This window comes from Orycteropus afer, unplaced genomic scaffold, assembly GCF_000298275.1.
Source record: "Orycteropus afer afer isolate SDZICR_OR568_19922 unplaced genomic scaffold, OryAfe1.0 scaffold00296, whole genome shotgun sequence".
NCBI classification, from domain to species: Eukaryota; Metazoa; Chordata; class Mammalia; order Tubulidentata; family Orycteropodidae; genus Orycteropus; species Orycteropus afer.
Genome location: NW_006921883.1, coordinates 1,113,571 through 1,132,220, shown reverse-complemented (window position 1 = coordinate 1,132,220; position 18,650 = coordinate 1,113,571).

Genomic DNA, 18,650 nt, shown 5'->3' with positions numbered 1-18,650 from the left:
ATAACATTTACAATCAGCTCCTCAGTTGCTCATTCCACCACTGAGTTTACAATGACTTATGGGTAGAAAAGCCATACTAAGTAATTTACTACACTGCAGCCACTATGCTACCAGAGCTCCCAAAATTACAAATAGAGTCTCTAAATAGTGAGAGATTCTGATATAAGAAGATGCACTTCCAATAACATGGAGATGCTGGCACTAAGGAACGATTGGCTTCTTGCATTATTGTGTTAGGAAAAAAAAAAAAAGATTTGGGAGCTTTCTACCATTCTCAACATTCTTTAAAGGTCTCTTTATAACCTTTTACTGGAGAAAAGGATCACAGAAAACATTCTTTTAAAAGGCATTGTTGAAGGTGAATGTGAGAAATAGTTGTGAAATACTGAGGTTAAATCCTAAGGGGCTTAATCCTCACAGGAAATTCCTTACAACACAATGGCTTGGATTCTGTCAGGTAAGCCATCCTTGAATGTCCTTCCCAGGAAATTCACAAAATATTTCTTGTGCTGCAGAAGGAAATCCTGCCCTGGACATCCATGTACTAGGTCTGAGTGCACTTTTGAAACCTGTTTACCATAGAAAAACCTTAGAGCCTACTGTGTAAATGAGCATGGCTGTATGTTAGAACTTCAAAAACAGTCCTGGTGAAAGCCAGTTACAATCTGTCATTTACATACTGACATCTCAATTGAATATACTTAGAGAACCACAAATTTTTTTTATTTTTCACTTAACAGGCCATGATGGTAAAGAAGTAGATGTATATATTAAGGGGTTTTTTATACAACTGTGGAGTTAATCATTATGAATTTATATGCATACAAACATTTTTTATTTCCTTAGAAGAACTATGTCAAGTAATTATGCCCAATTAATAAGCATATTCTACATCCTGTTCTAGGTTAAGGTTCAGCAGACTGCATCCTGTGTCATATGAACCAAATATAGCCCTCTACCTGTTTGGTATTCACTGCCCTCGAGTTGATTTCAACTCATAGTGACCCCTCCTTGGGTTTCTGAGGCGGTATTTTTATGGAAGTAGATTGCCCAGTCTTCCTCCCAAGGAATGGCTGGTGGGTTTGAACCTCCAGCCTTCTGGTTAGCAGTCAAATGCCTTAGGCATTATGCCACCAGAGCTCCTACCTGTTTGGTAAGTAAGACTTTTTTGGAACACAGCCATGCTTGTTTACGACTGTCTAGGGCTATGTTTGCCCTACAATGGCATAGTTAAATAATCTCAACAGAGTCTTAAAATATTACTGTCTCTGACCCCTTACAGAAAAGATCTGCAAATTTCTTTTTAATGAAGCTGAAACAATCTTTTAAAACATGTCTATTGCAATTTGCATATTCATAAATGTTTTAGATCTTCATAGCTCTGATCGTTTTAATCTCCTAAATTTCAACATATTAAAAGCAATAAATTGAGTAAGATTCTGGCAGATGAAATAAATGTTATTCTGCCCTGGCATTATGTTTATTATTTGGTACACTGTATCAACATTGTATGCTGGTTCCATAGTGGTTAAAGAAAGCATTCAGCAGATAACCAAAAGGCCAGTGGTTCAAACCCACCAGCTGCTCCACAGAAGATGAAGAACTCTGCTTCTCTTAAGATTTACGGCCTTGGAAACCCTGTGAGGCAGTTCTACTCTGTCTTAAAGGGTCACTATGAGTTGGAATTGACTAGAGGGCAATATGTTTGTTTTTTGGGGTGCTACAAGATATTTTTCCTTTCAAATCCTATTAGTTTATTTGAAAGGAAGATAATCTCTATATGGTCAGTATATAAAAGCTTTAAAAGTAACATTCATTTTATATATACTTAAAGAAGAGAAGCTTGTAACCGCCTCCCCTTACAGTCATAGATTTTACATTTATTGAGCACTTACTACATGTGTCAAGTGCTTCAACAATGATTTCATCATTTTCTTTTCGAGAAATAATGCTGGGACACCTGAATTTTAATATGCAGAAGAGTGAAGTCAGATCTATGCCTCATGCTACATACAAAAATCAACTCAAAATAAATAAACATCCAAAATAGAAGAGCTAAAACTACAAAACTCTTAGAAGAAAACAGAGGTAAATTTTCAGGACCTTGTATTTGAAAAAAGATTCTTAAATACCCTATCAAAAGCATGAGCAACATAAGAAAAATAGATAAACTGAACCTCTGTGGGAGGAAAAAAAAAACACCACCTTTTGTGCATCAAAGACATTATTAAGAAAGTGAAAAGATAACATACATAATGGGAGAAATCATGTGGAAATCATATATCTGATAAGGGATTAACATGCAGGATATCCAGAATGTATAAAGAATTCCTGCAATTCAAAAACTAGAAGAAAAACAACCCAATCAAAAAATGGGCGAAGAACTTATATAGACATTTCTCCAAAGAGACACACAAATGTCCATTAAGCATACAGAAAGTACCTCAACATCATTAGTCATGAGTGATGGTTTCACAATAAAATTAATTAATAATATAATTATTGCCACTGACTTGTATACTTAAAAATTATTCAAAAAATAGATTTCATGTTATGTATATTTTATCATGATAAAAAAAGTAAAAATAATAATAATAACAATAATTTAATCATCCTCACATTTCCAGGCAGTTTAGTCTCACCTTGATGGCTCTCAATGGCTGAGTGATGCTCAAGGTGACAGAACTATCTAATTATGGAACCCAGGTTTCGAGCTAGCTCTCCTGAAACTAAGCCCAGAGCATTTTCTCCACCCTTTGCATCCAGCAATTCTGGTACATTAAACTCTGACTGACTTTCACAGAAAAAGAACTCCAAATAAGGGAAAACAAGTTTTGAGGAGATTAGCATCTTATTAGGCTTAAACCAGACTAAATGTTTAAAGGAAAAAATTCCTCAGATATGATTTCTTAGTGGACAGCATTTAAAATTTTAAAATGTGTTGAGTTTGAGAGCTTCAAAACTGTTCTAAATTAATTCTACACTGACACAAGTTTATCTCCCCAAGTGCTTCCATCTTTTTATTTATTTATTTATTATTTCCTTTTAGGGTGCTAATTCTGTCTAGGAAAAGGAATCCAGCTGCTAGGTGACACTATTTAAAAATAGTTGTGCAAAGAAAACCCCCACATTCGGCATCCAGTCATAATACAGACAGATTTTTATTACTATTATTTTCCTCATGATTCTGAATAAAAGTGAAAAGGTCTAAGCAGGAACAAACACAACAAAAATGCAGTGTATTGAGAGAGCGCTTTGCTGTCTTCCCAGCAGGGTTACACCTCCTGGGTTCTGGGAGGAGACAAGTAAAGCAATGGGCTCTGTGACCTACTCTTCCCCACTGTTGGTTCTTCCTTGGTAACCAGGATGCTGGTCTCCAAGGCAAGGGTGACCAAGTGCAACTAATGATGATCCTATGCAACACAACACTCTTTTAGTCTAATTCACAAAATTGTTTATTCTAGTCCCCTCATCTCTCTCTAAGAATTAAAAGATCTCAGTGTGCTTAAGGGTAGCGAAGCCATTAGGCCATGACTCAGGAACAATCCTTTTAGATTAATAAAAATCTAATCACTAACTTCATAATTTAAGCTTCCACTTATGAGTGACTTTGTAATACATCTTCAATTTTCATCTTTGTAATAAAGAAATTGCCTTTATTTGACAACTAGGGCCAATATATCTACTTTGTTTCTACAGGTAGATTAGTTTTCTTTCAGAATTAGAAATATACTCAGTGTTCATGGATATATATTGAATCCCAAATACATCAATTTTAGATTTAGAACATATAAAACAGATAAAATATCTGTGAGCATTCACTCTTTGCTCAATAATATCATTTAAAGTCCAAAAAGCCCTATAAAGTTGGCAGTGTTATTAATTTAGTTTACAGGTGAGGACACAGAAGTAAGTCTTAATACCTTGTTCTTGTTATTGTTAGGTGCCATCACGTCAGTTACAGCTCTCATACTGACCCTATGTAAAATGGAATGAAAAACTACCTGGTGGAGCTCCATCCTCACAAGTGTTGCTATGTTTGAGTACATTGTTGCAGTCACTTTGTCCATCCACTTCATTGAGGGTCTTCCTCTTTTTTACTGACTCTCTACTTTACCAAGCACAATGTCCTTCTCTAGGGAATGGGCCCTCCTGATAACATGCCCAAAGCACATGAGAAAAAGCCTTGCCAACATCACTTCTAAGGAGAATCCTGGCTTTACCACTTAATAGCTACTTGATGCTCTTCCCAGTTATATGTCATTCCTGCCTGTGCAAAGTTTTATACAGCATTTATAGACTTAGCTTTTTGATACATTTTTTATCAACCCTCCTTAATTTATCAAGATTATAAAATTATTAATTACTAATTTTTTGTAAGAGAAACATTATTAAACTGAATCACAAACAATAACTACTACTGTAAAAATGTCTTGCATTTAGTCATGACCTTGAAGTAAAAATCTCAGTTAGTTTAATTGAGAAACCTGTTGTTGTTGTCGTTAGGTGCCATTGAGTTCACTCTGACTCATAACGACCCCATACACAACAGAATGAAACACTGCCCGGTCCTGTGCCAGCCTCACAATCCTTGCTATACCTGAGCCCATCGTTGCAGCCACTGTGTCAATCCATCTTGTTGAGGGCCTTCCTCTCTTTCACTGACCTTCCACTTTACCAAGCATGATATCCTTCTCCAGGGAAAGGTCCCTTCTGACCACATGACCAAAGTCTGGCCTTCTCGCTTCCAAGAAGCATTGCGGCTATACTTCTTCCAGGACAGATTTATTTGTTCTTTTGGCAGTCCATGGTACTTTCGGTATTCTTTGCCACCACAACTCAAAAACATCAACTCTTCTTTGGTCTTTCTTGTTCACTGTCTGGCTCTCACATGAACATGAAGCAATTGAAAATACTATGGCTTGGGTTGTTGTTATTGTTATGTGCTGTCCCGACTCATAATGACCCCTCCTTGGGTTTCCAAGGCAGTATCACTACGGAAGTAGATTGCCCAACCTTCCTTCCAAAGAGTGGCTGGTGAGTTTGAACTGCCAGCCTTCTGGTTAGCAATCAAGTGCTTTAGGCACTATGCTACCAGAGCTCCTAAAATATACATAACATGAAATTTATTTTTTGAATAATTTTTAAGTGTACAAGTCAGTGGCATTAATTATATTATTAATTAATTATACTGTGAAACCATCACTCATGATTAATGATGTTGAGGTACTTTCCGTATGCTTAATGAACTTAGTGAACATTTGTATATCTCTTTGGAGAAATGTCTATATAAATTCTTTGCCCATTTTTTGATTAGGTTATCTATCTTTCAATTTTTGAGTTGTAGGAGTTATTTATATATTCTGGATATCCTGCATGTTTATCCCTTATCAGATATATGATTTCCAAATAATTTCTCCAATTACGTATGTTATCTTTGCACTTTCTTAATAATGTCTTTGATGCACAAAAGGTGTTTCCACACACACACACACAGAGGTCCAGTTTATCTATTTTTTCTTATGTTGCTCATGCTTTTCGTAGGGTATTTAAGCATCCTTTGCCAAAAACAAGGTCCTGAAATTTTACCTCTAGGCGCACCTTAGTCTTCAAGATGACATGTTTGCTCGTCAGAATTTTAAAGAGGCCTTTTGCAGCAGATTTTCCCAGTGCAACACATTGTCTGATGTCTTGACTGCTGCTTCCATTGGTGTTGATTGTGGACTCAAGTAATATGAAATCTTTAACCACCTCAATTTTTTCTCCATTTATTGTGATGCTGTTTATTGGTCCAGTTGTGAGGATTTTCATTTTCTTTATGTTGAGATGTAATCCATACTGCAGACTGAAGTCCTTCATTCTTCATCAGTAAGTGCTTCAAGTCATCCTCACTTTCAGCAAGCAAAGCTGTGTCATCTGCATATTGCAGGTTAATAAGTCTTCCTCCAATCCTGATGCCATGTTCTTCTTCATATAGCCTAGCTTCTCAGATTATTTGTTCAGCATAGATTGAATAAGTATGAAAAAAAGATACAACCCTGACACACTCCATTCCTGATTTTAAACCATGTGGTATTCCCTTGTTCTGCTCAAATTACAGCCTCCTGGTCTATGTATGCATGAAACCTGATGACCTTAATATTTTAGGGGTTAAAAATCATTTAGGGTATATGATTGCTACGTAGACAATCATTTATATGCAGAGCTATTGTTGAAAGGCTTGTATCAATGTTTTTGAAGGCGGAGAGATCAATTATTCTCCATTCTTCCAATGATGGTTCTAAAATTAGAGCCAAGAAAAATTCTGCATAGAAATACATTCACCCAAGCCCCTCTAAAACCAAGCACAGATGTCTCCTCCCTAAGCCAGTCATGGCTAGGGATGTTAAAGAGTGTGTACAGTTGCCAGATAGCCAGAAAAATGTCATTTTCAGATAAACAATGAATAAGTTGTCAGTATAAGTATGCCTTATTTACTGTTTAATTTTTTTCCCCTAAATATAACCCTATGAAAGTGGAAGCAAAACACATGCTATGTTTCTTACCTTATTTTTAAAATATTTTATCTTCCTAAAACTATTTTATATTTTCAGCTTTGCCTCACTTCCAAATTTAGATTCAACTTTAGAAGAGTGAAAGCCCTGGTGGATCTTGCTCTTTTTGGTTAAACATGCATGCCCTACCCTGTTCAGCTGGTGCCAAACAGGAAATCTGAGTGTATATATATATATGTATGTAAGGTGATTCTTCTCTTAAACTATGACTAAATTGTGACAGCTGGATTGGAAAACAATGTTTAGGTCAAGTGTTTGTTGGAAGATGGGGGAGGTACATCATCTTCCTTTTCCCTAGCTTTCATTTCCTTCCAGAAACAAATGTCAGCTGGGCAAAAGCAGAGATAAGTGACCTATGTGGCCTGAAGTGACCCTCAGAAGACCCGAGATTGTAGAAGTCAAGCATTCCCAGGGTGCCAGCACTTCCTTGATGCAATGCTTCAGAACTAATAAGAAATCTCTCCCTGAGAGTTCCCCAGGATGAGAATGTAAAAATCAACAGCCTTTGAGCATTTAAGTTAGCCACCATATTAAAGCTACCAATAGGACTGATTCTTAAATTCTTGCTGGTGAATCTACACTGTTCCAAGATCAAGAACTTTGCTATATCCCAACAGGCTTGCACCTCCCAAGCTCTGGGAGGAGATGTGCAATTCAAAGGGTTCTGAGACCCTGACACCATAAGCAAACTGAAGTTAAGATTTAAAGTAAATACGCAGTCAGGAGGCCCAGAGACATATGAAGAAATGCTTGTGATCATTAGCCATTAGAGAATTGCATATCAAAACAAAAGCAAGGTAACATATCACCCCAGCAATGAAAGAAAAGTTAAAAAAGAAAACAACAAAAGTCGGCAAGGATGTGGAGAGATTGGAATTCTCATACATTGCTGCTGGGACCACTGTAGAATACAGTATGGTGCTTCCTTAAAAAGTTGGGAATATGGCTACCACTCTCAACCACTGGGCGGGGGATCTATGTAGGAGATCCTGGATAGAGAGCGAGAACAATGTGGAACAAAATTCCAAATCATTTGGGGAAGAAAAAGGGGGGGACCAGGTTTGCTGGTCTGATAGAGTCTGGTGGAATCACTGAGACTATGGCCCCTAGCTGCCTTTCTGGTCTGGAATTGAACCCACATCGGTGGCTTCCAGCCAAACAAAAGACAGGCATATGAGTTGAACATGTACCTGAGGTAGATACACTCCTTGGAGAGAACAATCATGGGAGAAAGAAGGGCTGTTTATGCACAGGGAGACAGCTCAGGGGGCAGAAGTACATGGAGGGATGGACACAGGGAAGACGTAACTATCGTGAGGAAGTGGGAGGAGAGCTGTTGCATTGGGGTAAATTGTAGCCAATGTCATGAGATAATGTGTGTGTGAACTGCTGTATGGAAAGTGAATTTGCTCTGTAAACTTTCACCCAAATCACACACACACACAAAAAAAAGTTGGGAATAAAAAGTACCATGTGATCCAACAATCCCACTGGATATATATCCTAGCAAAATAAGAGCCGAGAATTGAACAGACGTATGTAGGTGCATGTTCATTGCAGCATTATTCACCATAGCAAATAGGCGGAAACAGCCTAAGTGCCCATCAATGAATGAACAGATAGATAAGCTATTGTACACACACACAATGGAATGCTATACAATGAATTAGATGAATCTGTGAAACACCTCATAATATGGATGAGCTTGGAGGAAATAAGTCAATCACAAAAGGACAAATATTGTATGAGATGTGTATTATAAAAAGTCAGGAAAAGGTTTATACACAGAAAGAAATATTCCTTGATGGTTACAAGAGATAGAAGAAGAGAGGTAGGAAAGTCAATATACAATAAGGGGGAGATCAGCACAAAGCAAAAGACTAAACCAAAAGAAGACACCAAGAGGTGCACAAGAGTTACAGACAACAATGGTAAATATTATTATATTCACAATCCTGCATTAACAGTAATCTATGAGTGGATACATAGGCAGACATGGAATCTGAACAGGTATGGGAAGTTAACAAGACTAACTCCATGGGCATATATAGGTTTGGCAGGGAATATTTCTATATACGTGTGTGTTGCAAATATATCCATGTATATAGTAGAGCAAACAGAGGGCAATTTATGAAAACTTCTTAGCCATAACCAATCACTGGAGGGAATGAATCATTGAGTTTTAAGGGCTTAGAACCACCGCTTTGGGGAACATCTAGAACAATTGGCATAACATAGTCCATAAAGACAATGTTCTACTTTGATACTTTGCTGAGTAGCAAGTAGAGTCTTAAAAGCTAAGACCAGAAGAACTAAACCTAAGACCAGAAGAACTAGATGGTGCCTGGCTGCCACTGCTGACCACTCTGATTAGGTCAGAAGTATTCTGGAGAGAATAAAAGAAAAATGTAAAACAAAATAAAAAATCTTAAAAAAGACCAGACTAAGTAGTCTGATAGAGACTGGGGGAACCCCTGAGACTGTGTTCTTTAGATGCCCTTTAAACCTGGAACTGAATTTGCCCCTGGAGATTAGCTTGCAGCCAAACAAGAGACAGGCCTATAAAGTGAACCTTCATGAGGAACTCTTCAGAGCAATTAATCGTATGAGATGGATTGACACAGTGGTTGCAGCAAAGGGCTCAAATATAGCAACAACTATAAGAATGGCACAGGACCAGGCAGTGTTTTGTTCTTTTGTACATGGGGTGGCTATGACTCAGAACCACCTTTATGGCACCTAACAACAATGACAGTATCAAGGGCTGCATCAATTTCTATGGTTCCTACACATGGAGCCAGGACCTTCTGGACGGGTGGTTAGGATTCTGTGTGTGCACACAGTGAAATCCACAAACGTGAACTTCACAATTGGAATGTGCTCTTCTTTATATCAACTGCAACAGGGGGGTTTTCCCCTTGAATCCTCTGTGAAATGGTGTGGGAAATGCATATGCATCCATATATAAGGAAATGAAGTTATAAAAGTTGAGAAAGATCCAGCCAGCCCATCTCTTGCTGAAGGTAACTCTGGAAGGAGTAGATCCACTTTTGCTGGTGTTAACACCATCTCCGACAGAGAGCTTGAGTCGGCATTAATGTTAGGAAGAGGCATGAGGCATTCCTTGTGCATCATAGCTCCATGGTTGATCCGGAGCTGATGAGGTACATGAGCTAAGAAGGTGCAATGGAAAGGAGTAATAACCTAACTTAACTTAAGCCCCTACTAAAATTCTCAGTATTTTGCTTATGTCATCTCATTTATTTCTCTTAATTCTATGAGGAAAGTTTGATCTTTTCCAAGTTTATAGACTGAAGTTCATAAAATTAAATTTGAGAATACTAAAAGTAACGTGACTTTCCAAGGTCACAGAGATGTTCTGTGGTAGACCTAAGATTTTCTAGTCTGGAGCCAATGTTCTTACCACTGCTGTGCAATAGCTGAGTGAAAGAAGACTTTCAGAAGGTGATCGAGATGTAAATTCCATCCCCCTAGGTGACTCCAGCCCATTGTGATGTCTTTCTGTCCTCAATAATTTCAGCTCTTACTCTCTACAATATATGATTTTGCAGTCATATATACTTCTTGCATACTAAGAAGATTATAAGGACATCTTTCAAGGGGGGGAGTCAGGTTCCGTACTTTTTTGTACCCTCCCACTATATCAATTAAAATATGTGTATTTACAACGTGCCAATGGAGATTTGCAAACTGATCAATATTAGTCCTACCTGTTACTGTATCATAGAAATTCAAAAGTACTTAAAGCTATTAACAAATCTCGCAATGAGGCATTAAAACTGAACATTAAAGGTAAAGAAATGCATGTTTCTGTCACTCTTTGTTTTTAATGGACATGGGATGAATTTTGTGTTTATGTATATAATAATCATAGTGTACTGTTCATTGATTATGAAGATAATACTAAAGATCCAGGAACTGAACCTGGATAAGACAACTCAGGTGACTATGGCATAAATTTAAGTGTCCCTCACTCTCAGGTTGTCTCCTTAAATCTTGCACCCTAGACACCTTGCTTCCTGTTCTGGTTGCCTAGTGCTGCTGGCCTTAACAAACAGTTTATTCTCACAATTTGGAGGCTTTAAGTCCAAGTTCAAAGTGCCAGGCTCTAGGGACTGGGTGAAAGCCTCTCAACCTTGGGGTCCAGCTCTGCCTCCTGCTCCCAGCCCACTGGAGCTAGAGGCATTTCTTCACTCAGACAGCTGCTGGCTGCTGAGGCTGAGAAGCCCCAAGGTTGACAAGTAAAAAGGGCACAGTCCTGATGTTACCAAACCACAGGGAAGGCCATTAACTTAAGTCCATAGTAAGTCCCAAGGTCGGCAGAGCACAGCAGGCTGCTGAGCAATGACACGGTTACATGCAGGGTCCAAGTGTTCCATAGGCTAGAGACAATTCCCAAGGCTTCTCCTTATATACAAGAAGCAGACCACAACCCAAAGGCAGTACTCAGCTGCTTGTGGTAGATCCCACCATAGAGTTGATTGCCAGTCTCATTAAGGGGACTAACTACCACCGAGTTGACACACAAACATAACTACCACACTTCCCTTACCTTAGCCCAGGCCCTATAATGACACCTTATCAAATATTTTTAAGTTGCCTTCTTCAGTGGTAAAGATCACCTTATCTACAATTTAGCATTCTTCCTCTGTCCTGTCTCTTAGGGAGACAGCTGACTGATATTATGGCCCCAGGGCACAACAAAGCCAATTGGCCCACATGATGATGATAAGGTCCCATGCTTTAAACTGGCTGCAGATAAGAAACACCTGGGGAGCTTTTTCAATGTACAGATGCCTGGGCTTCTTTCCCAACTACTCTGATTTAATTGTTTGGGGGTGGGGCTCAAGCATCAGTATGATTTAAAAATTCTCTAGGTGATCGAAAAGGAACTCTGGTGGTGTGGCTGTTAATCAAAATGCCAACTGTTCGAACCCAGCAGCTGCTTTGCAAGAGAAAGATGAGACAGTCACTTCCTTAAAGGTTTATTACCTTGGAAACCCTATGAGGTTTGCTATGAGTCGACTAGATGGCAGTGAGTTTGGTTGCAGATGAGCCTAATGTACAACCTAGATTAAGAACCACTGACAAAATGGAAAGAACTTTCCAATAAAAATAGAGACCCAAGTTTTCTTATTGCCTTGCTTTTTAAGAGAGCAAGCAAAGTTGACAGGGGAGAAAAATAATGAGGATGAATGTGGCAGGGCTATGCAACTTGGCATGCAATTGGAATATGGCAACCTATTAAAAATATTCATTAAAGTCAAACTTTCCTGTGTCTACTGACAAAGTCACTTAAATAATTGTTTCATCCCTAACATTCAAATTTAAAGGCCCCAACAACTTTGAAAATATAGACATATTTGCAAAGCATCACAAGTAAATGGCCTTCAGTTCTGGAATGTGCCCCTTCTTAGCAGGCTGTGCTCTTTAGCAGTCGGCCAAACCCAAAATTTGGCTGCTTTTGGAATATGGTGCAAAATAGATTCTTTTTAAACTTGGGAGTCACTAAAGATCACTTTTTCTGGGAAGATATAAGTTTTTAAAGTAACAAGCAATTATTGCTACTCCAGAAGTAGAATCAGGGATCTGCAAGAGACTATGCAAGCAAGGCCATTTCACTTGCCTCATTCTATGGGTGAAGAAACCTTGGCTCAAAAAAGATGGAGAAATTTTCTCAAGTCACACAATGCATTAATTACAGGGAGTGGGGCTCAGGCATCAGTATGATTAAAAAATTCTCTATCAAAAACCAACCCAAACCCACTGCCATCAAGTTGGATCTGACTCAAACCCTCTGCAGTGTAGTAAGTTACTTAGTGTGGCTTTTCTACCCATAAGTCTTTCTGAACTCTGTGGTGGGATTTGCTGTGAGCAACTGAGGAGCTCCTGATTGTAAAAGTTATACACCTGGGGTATTTCTGTTGGCACAACACAAAGCAATGTTCTGGGAAGTTCCTGCTCTCTCTCAGGTGCTTAGAACTCTGATGTTATGATCGGCAAGTTTGGCCATTCTGCCAGGCTCAAAAGGGGGCCTCCTAGAGGCAGAAGAAGTCTCTCTCTGACTGCTGGTTGAGGAAGACGTGCTGCTGAAAGAGACATGTGCTCCTGAAAGAGACACGCACTGCTGAGAAAGAGATGCAAGAGACACACATTGCTGAGTGAGACACTGAGGACATGCACTGCTGGGAGAGAGACTGTGAGAGACTGTTGGCTGAGAGAGATGGCAGGGTAGGAGAGAGACTGAGCATTCTTCCTGAACTTGAATTGTAGCCTGGTGCTTCCCTAATAAACCCCATAATTTGTGAGTTCTGTGTGGCCACTGCAGTGAATTATCGAACCCAGGAGAGAGGTGATGGGTGCTTTGGGAGGAACGGTTGGTGAAAGGGCTGGAGGGAGGCAGCATGTCTGGCCTTTCAGGAATAGGCCTTGGGTTACTGATGGTGATCCTGTCTTCCTCTTGTGGGTTTAGAGGTCAGAACATGTAGTCTCCGTGCCCTTTTAGCACCCTCCTTGGGTTTCCGAGGCAGTATCAATCACTACGGAAGTAGATTGGCCAACCTTCCTTCTGAGAAGGGGCTGGTGGGTTTGAACCACCAGCCTTCTAGTTAGCTGCCAAATGCCTTAGGCACTAAAATTCTCCAGGTGATTCTAAAAGGAGCTCTGGACATATCTTGATCTTCTGAGTCACAGTTCAGTTGTTATGTTGGTTCTAACCACATCCTACAATGTCCTCTGAGAATGACATGGGTTGATTTTTTCTTTGATGAATATCCATACCCCATTCCCACTGAGTCAATTCCTACTCATGGCAACCCTATAGGACAGAATAGAACTGCCCCACAGGGTTTCCAAATCTGAAGCAGACTGCTATATCTTTCTCCTATGGAACAGCTGGTGGGTTTGAACTGCTGACTTTTTGGTAACAGCTGAGCTCTTAACCATTGTGCCCCACCAGAGCTCATTCTGATTGATATAGTACATGGCTATTCACAAATGCAATGGTCTTACAAATACTTAGATTACAGTCATTGGTAACTACAGATAACTATAATGCAAATTACTCTATAATTTTTCAGTATGGGATATCCTTCCCATAGTTCCAAATATAAAATCTGCTTGCTTTACTTTCTTGATCCTGATAATTAAAGTTTCTAAGTCATCTAGAGGGTTGCTATTAGTATATCAAATGCAAACATACTAACTTTAAATCTACAAACCATTAACAAAAGTCCTTGCTTTCTCTGTATTTCTTACCCACTCACAAAGGAGCTCTGGTGGCATAGTGGATAAGGCATTTGGCTGCTAACTAGAGAGTCAGAGGTTCAAACCCACCATCTGCTCCATGGAAGAAAGATAGGGTGATCTAGTTCTGCAAAGATTTACAGCCTCAGAAACCCAATGGGGATCACTATGATTGGAATCAACTAGATGGCAGTGAGTCAGAGTCAGACATAATGATAAAAATGATTTTCAGGAGGGTAGGAAACACTATAATACTTATTAAATGCTCCTAAGTTCTAAGGAGCCCTGGGCAGTGCAAATGGTTAAGGCATTCAGTGCTAATTGAAAGGTTGGAAGTTCAAGTCCACCCTGAGGCCCCTCAGAAGAAAGATTTGGTGAGCCACCTTCAAAAATCAGCCATTGAAACCCTAGGAGCACAGTTGTACTGTGACACACATGGGGTCACCATGAGTCAGAGTCAACTTGAGTACTAGTAGACTGATTGGTATTAAGGGCTAGGCAAGGAATTAGGCTCACAGGGAGAAATTAACTATGGTGATTACAGACTTATTTTCTTAAAAACATTTAATGAGACAAATAAGTAATTCCACGTCAGTTTTTTCTGCCTCCCCACATTCCACATATTATTCTATTTCCTTTTAGTTTAGGCTCAGGATTCCACTGAGGTACAAAGGGTCAGAGAACTATGCTCACACTTTATTCCTTCTCATAAAATATATTGTGTTCTTCTCTCCCTTCTGGAGAAAATATCCTTTCCTTCCACCACACCCAATCCATGTTGGCCTTTAATGAAATGCACTACTTAAGAAAGAAGTTATCATTACGTTGAGGGTGTTTTTACAGAATTTGACGAACAAGGATGAAGTAATAGATATGATATAAGAAAGAATCCATATGGGACTTTCTGTGGTCCAGCCTTACCCATCCTCCCTATTCTGGAAATTCTTTTTTCCAAGAATGGCTGTGGAGTCAGACAGCATGTCCCAATCTCCCCTACCTCCCTGCTTTCCTGAAAACAAGCAACAAGCTCTCTTTTCTGGTTTGACTCTTCTTCTCAAGAGAAATAGGAGATAACAAGAAAAAAAACATGGAAAATACAAAGGTTTGAGACTTTTCCAAAGGAGCTCTGGTGGTGAATCAGAGCTCCTGAGAGTAGTGGTAGACAATGTAATCTCCTTTCTCCATGATGTCTCTTCTCAGGTTTGTTGACTCTTTACTGGTAGCATAGTGCCTAAGGCACTTGACTGCTAACCAGAAGGCTGGTGGTTCAAACCCACCAGCCACTCCTTGGAAGGAAGGTTGGGCAATCTACTTCCGTAGTTGATATTGCCTCAGTAACCCAAGGAGGGGTCGCTATGAGTCGGGGCCGCCTCGATGGCACATAACAACAACAACATTTACTGTCTGGAGAGCTTAGGAATTACAAGGAGCACTAGATAGAAGCTAAAATGTTACCACAGAAAAGCTAAGAGGACTTAAAAGAGGAATGTTCTTAGCTCCCTTCACTTCATCTCTCTAGAAGTTAACGGAAGATCATTGTGGCTTCTGGAATAACCTGAAGGCAATTCCTCACTGGAGTCACACTGAGTTAAGAGCTCCCAATTCCTCTGTATTTCTTATTCCTGCCTCTATTTCATTGCTGAGATCACTTGTTTACCATCTGCTCCCTAGTAGACTGGGTTTCCCTGGAAGGCAAGGCCTGTGATCTTCTCTATCCACCTCATATCCCTGGCGACTAGCAGAGTGCCTGGCACACAGCAGGTAGTTAGTGAATGTCAAAAGAATGGAAAGTTTCTCACAAGTGGAAAAGCAGGCTAAGTCTGTCTGTAGCAAAAGCTAAAACTTCCCCAAGCAATGGATTAGAGAACTTCAAAGCTGGTTTTGGGTCTCTGTGATGCTGCTAAGAAAGGAATTGTCTTGCCCCGGGCAGAATAATAATTTGACAAATAAGGAAGTGAATCTTCAGGCATTTTGGGGGTCCTAGTGGTGCAAAAAAAATAAAATAAAATAAGGAGCTCTGGTGGCATAGTGTGTAAGGCATTTGGCTGCTAACCAGAAATGTCAGTGGGTTCACCAGCTGCTCTGTAGAAGCTCTATAGAAATCCATAAAGACTTACAGCCTCAGAAACCCAATGGGGGTTGCTATGAGTCGGAATCGACTCAATGACAGTGAGTTTGGTTTTTTGGGGGGTTGGCACAAATAGTTAAGACTTGACTACTAGCCAAAAGGCTTGCACTTCAGACACCCAAAGGTGCCATTGAAGATAAGCCTGGCAACCTGTTTCCAAAAGACCATAGCCTTGAAAACCCTACAGAGCAGTTCTAATCTCACACACAGGGATGCCATGAGTTGGAATCGACTGGAGGACAACTAATGACAACAAGAAGATTTTTAAGTCTCACACTGTTCCTTATTTCCCTACACCATCTTCTCCCATTATGCATGGGTGATAAGAGATGGGAATAAGTTGTATCAAATAGGAATGAGGACCCCATGAAAAAAAGTGTTTGTGTGACTTAGAACAAGTTACCAGCCTTCTCGGGGCCTTAGTTTACAGCCATATCACGAAGTGAGTAAACCAAAAAAACCAAACTCACTGCCACTGAGTCGGATCTGACTCACGGTGACCCCTCACTGGATTTCCAAGGCAGTATCACTACGGAAGTAGATTGCCCAACCTTCCTTCCGAGGAATGGCTTGGTGGGTTTGAACCACCAGCCTCTGGTTAGCAGTCAAATGCCTTAGGCACTATGCCACCAGAGCTCCTATGAAGTGAATAGTTCAGATGAAGTAGAAGTTTCCTTCCAGCTTTAACCTTTCATGATTCTAAATGAATCAGGGCCAAGGAATGCATTTTCAATCTGCCTCTCATCCACTGCATCAAAAAAAGGGACTTCTATCACTGTCAACAATACATTCAGGCAGAACGAATGAACTATAAATTATGGTCACAGGATCAGATAAGCTAAAGTACAAGATTAAAATATGTTTTATATCCGCAGAACTATTTTTCATGCTGGTGTCAAACAAAAAGTTCTAGTCCATGTTTACACTAGGACTTGATGAAAAATTCCAGACATAAAACTTCTGGAACTTAGGCTTGAACTCAGAGGACCTCCCACCTCTGAATAAATTTTTACAACTATAATCTTGTGGAATTTTTTTTTCTTCAACAAGAATTCATCCTTCAATGATTATTTGAGTTTTCTTACTGAAATTACTGTAATACAGTAAAACTCTGCTTAATTGAAACCATCATTCTAGGACTGAAAGATACCTAAGATTTATTTCTTTAAGTACCACTATCTTTAATAATTGTGGATGAAAATCATTTTGACAGATATTACATTTCCTTGACTTATTTAATGGAACACACTGAGCATAATCTTTTTTTTTTTTCTATGACCACCAGTTATTTTAATAGGATACAATAATGTTTTTAAGGCCCAGTGGAATACTCTAAGCTTGATGCTTTCTTCTTTTGATGTTGTTGTTTGGTGTGATCAAATTTGTTCATAACAAATTATGAATAACATTAAGATTGGAAATTCACGCACACTTAATTGTGCTCCTAAGGAATCTGTACACAGACCTAGAGCCAGTTGTTTGAACAGAACAAGGGATACTGTGTAGTTTAAAATCAGGAAAGGTGTGCATCAGGGTTACATCTTTTCACCATACTTATTCAACCTGTATGCTGAGCAATAATCCAAGAAGCTGGACTGTATGAAGAAGAACATGGATTTGAGGAAGATTCATTAACAATCTGCAATATGCAGATGACACAACCTTGTTTGCTGCAAGTGAAAAGACTTGAAGCACTTGGTGATGAAGCTCAAAGACTACAGTCTTCAGTATGGATTACACCTCAACATAAAACAAAAATCCTCCCAACTGGATTAATAAGAAACATCATGATAAAGGGAGAAAAGTTTGAAGTTGTCAAAGATTTGACGTGGATCCACAATCAACATGCATGGAAGAAATCAGACACTGGAGAAAGACCAAAATAGACTAAAAATCAAAGACTAGATAAAGATACATCAAGAAAATGGCAACCATAAAAGAGCAGGAGTGGCAATATTAATTTCTCATAAAATTGACTTTAAGACAAAAACCACCATAAGAAACAAAGAAGGACATTATATATTGATTAAAGATTAATTGAACTAGAGGACATAACAGTAATAAATATCTATGCACCCAATGAAAGAGCCCCAAAATACATAAGCCAAACTTTAGCAGAACTGAAAGGACAAATAGATGAATTCACAGTCATAGTAGGAGACTTTACTACACCACCTTCAATCACAGATAGAACTGGAAAGAAACTCAACAAAGACACAGAAGAACTAAACAATACAATCCACTAACTTGACCTTACAGACATCTACAGAGCACTTCACCCAACAACAGCACAACATACTCCAGTGCACACAGAACATACTTCAGGATAGACCATATGTTAGGCTACAAAGTAAACCTCAATAAATTTAAAAACAGTGAAATACTGCAAAGCATCTTCTCACATCACAATGCTATAATGTTAGAAATCAACAATAGGAAGATGGATGGAAAAAGAGTAAACACATGGAAACTGAATAACATCGTCCTTGAAAATGACTAGGTAAACTGAAGAAATAAAAAAAGGAAATTAAAAAATTCCTTGATTCATACAAGAATGAAAACATAACATACCAAAATATTTGGGACACAGCAAAAGCAGTGATCAGAGGGCAATGCATAGCAATAAATGCACACATCAAAAAAGAAGAGTGTGCCAAAATCATCAACATCTTAACCCAACATCTCCAACAACTAGAAAAAGA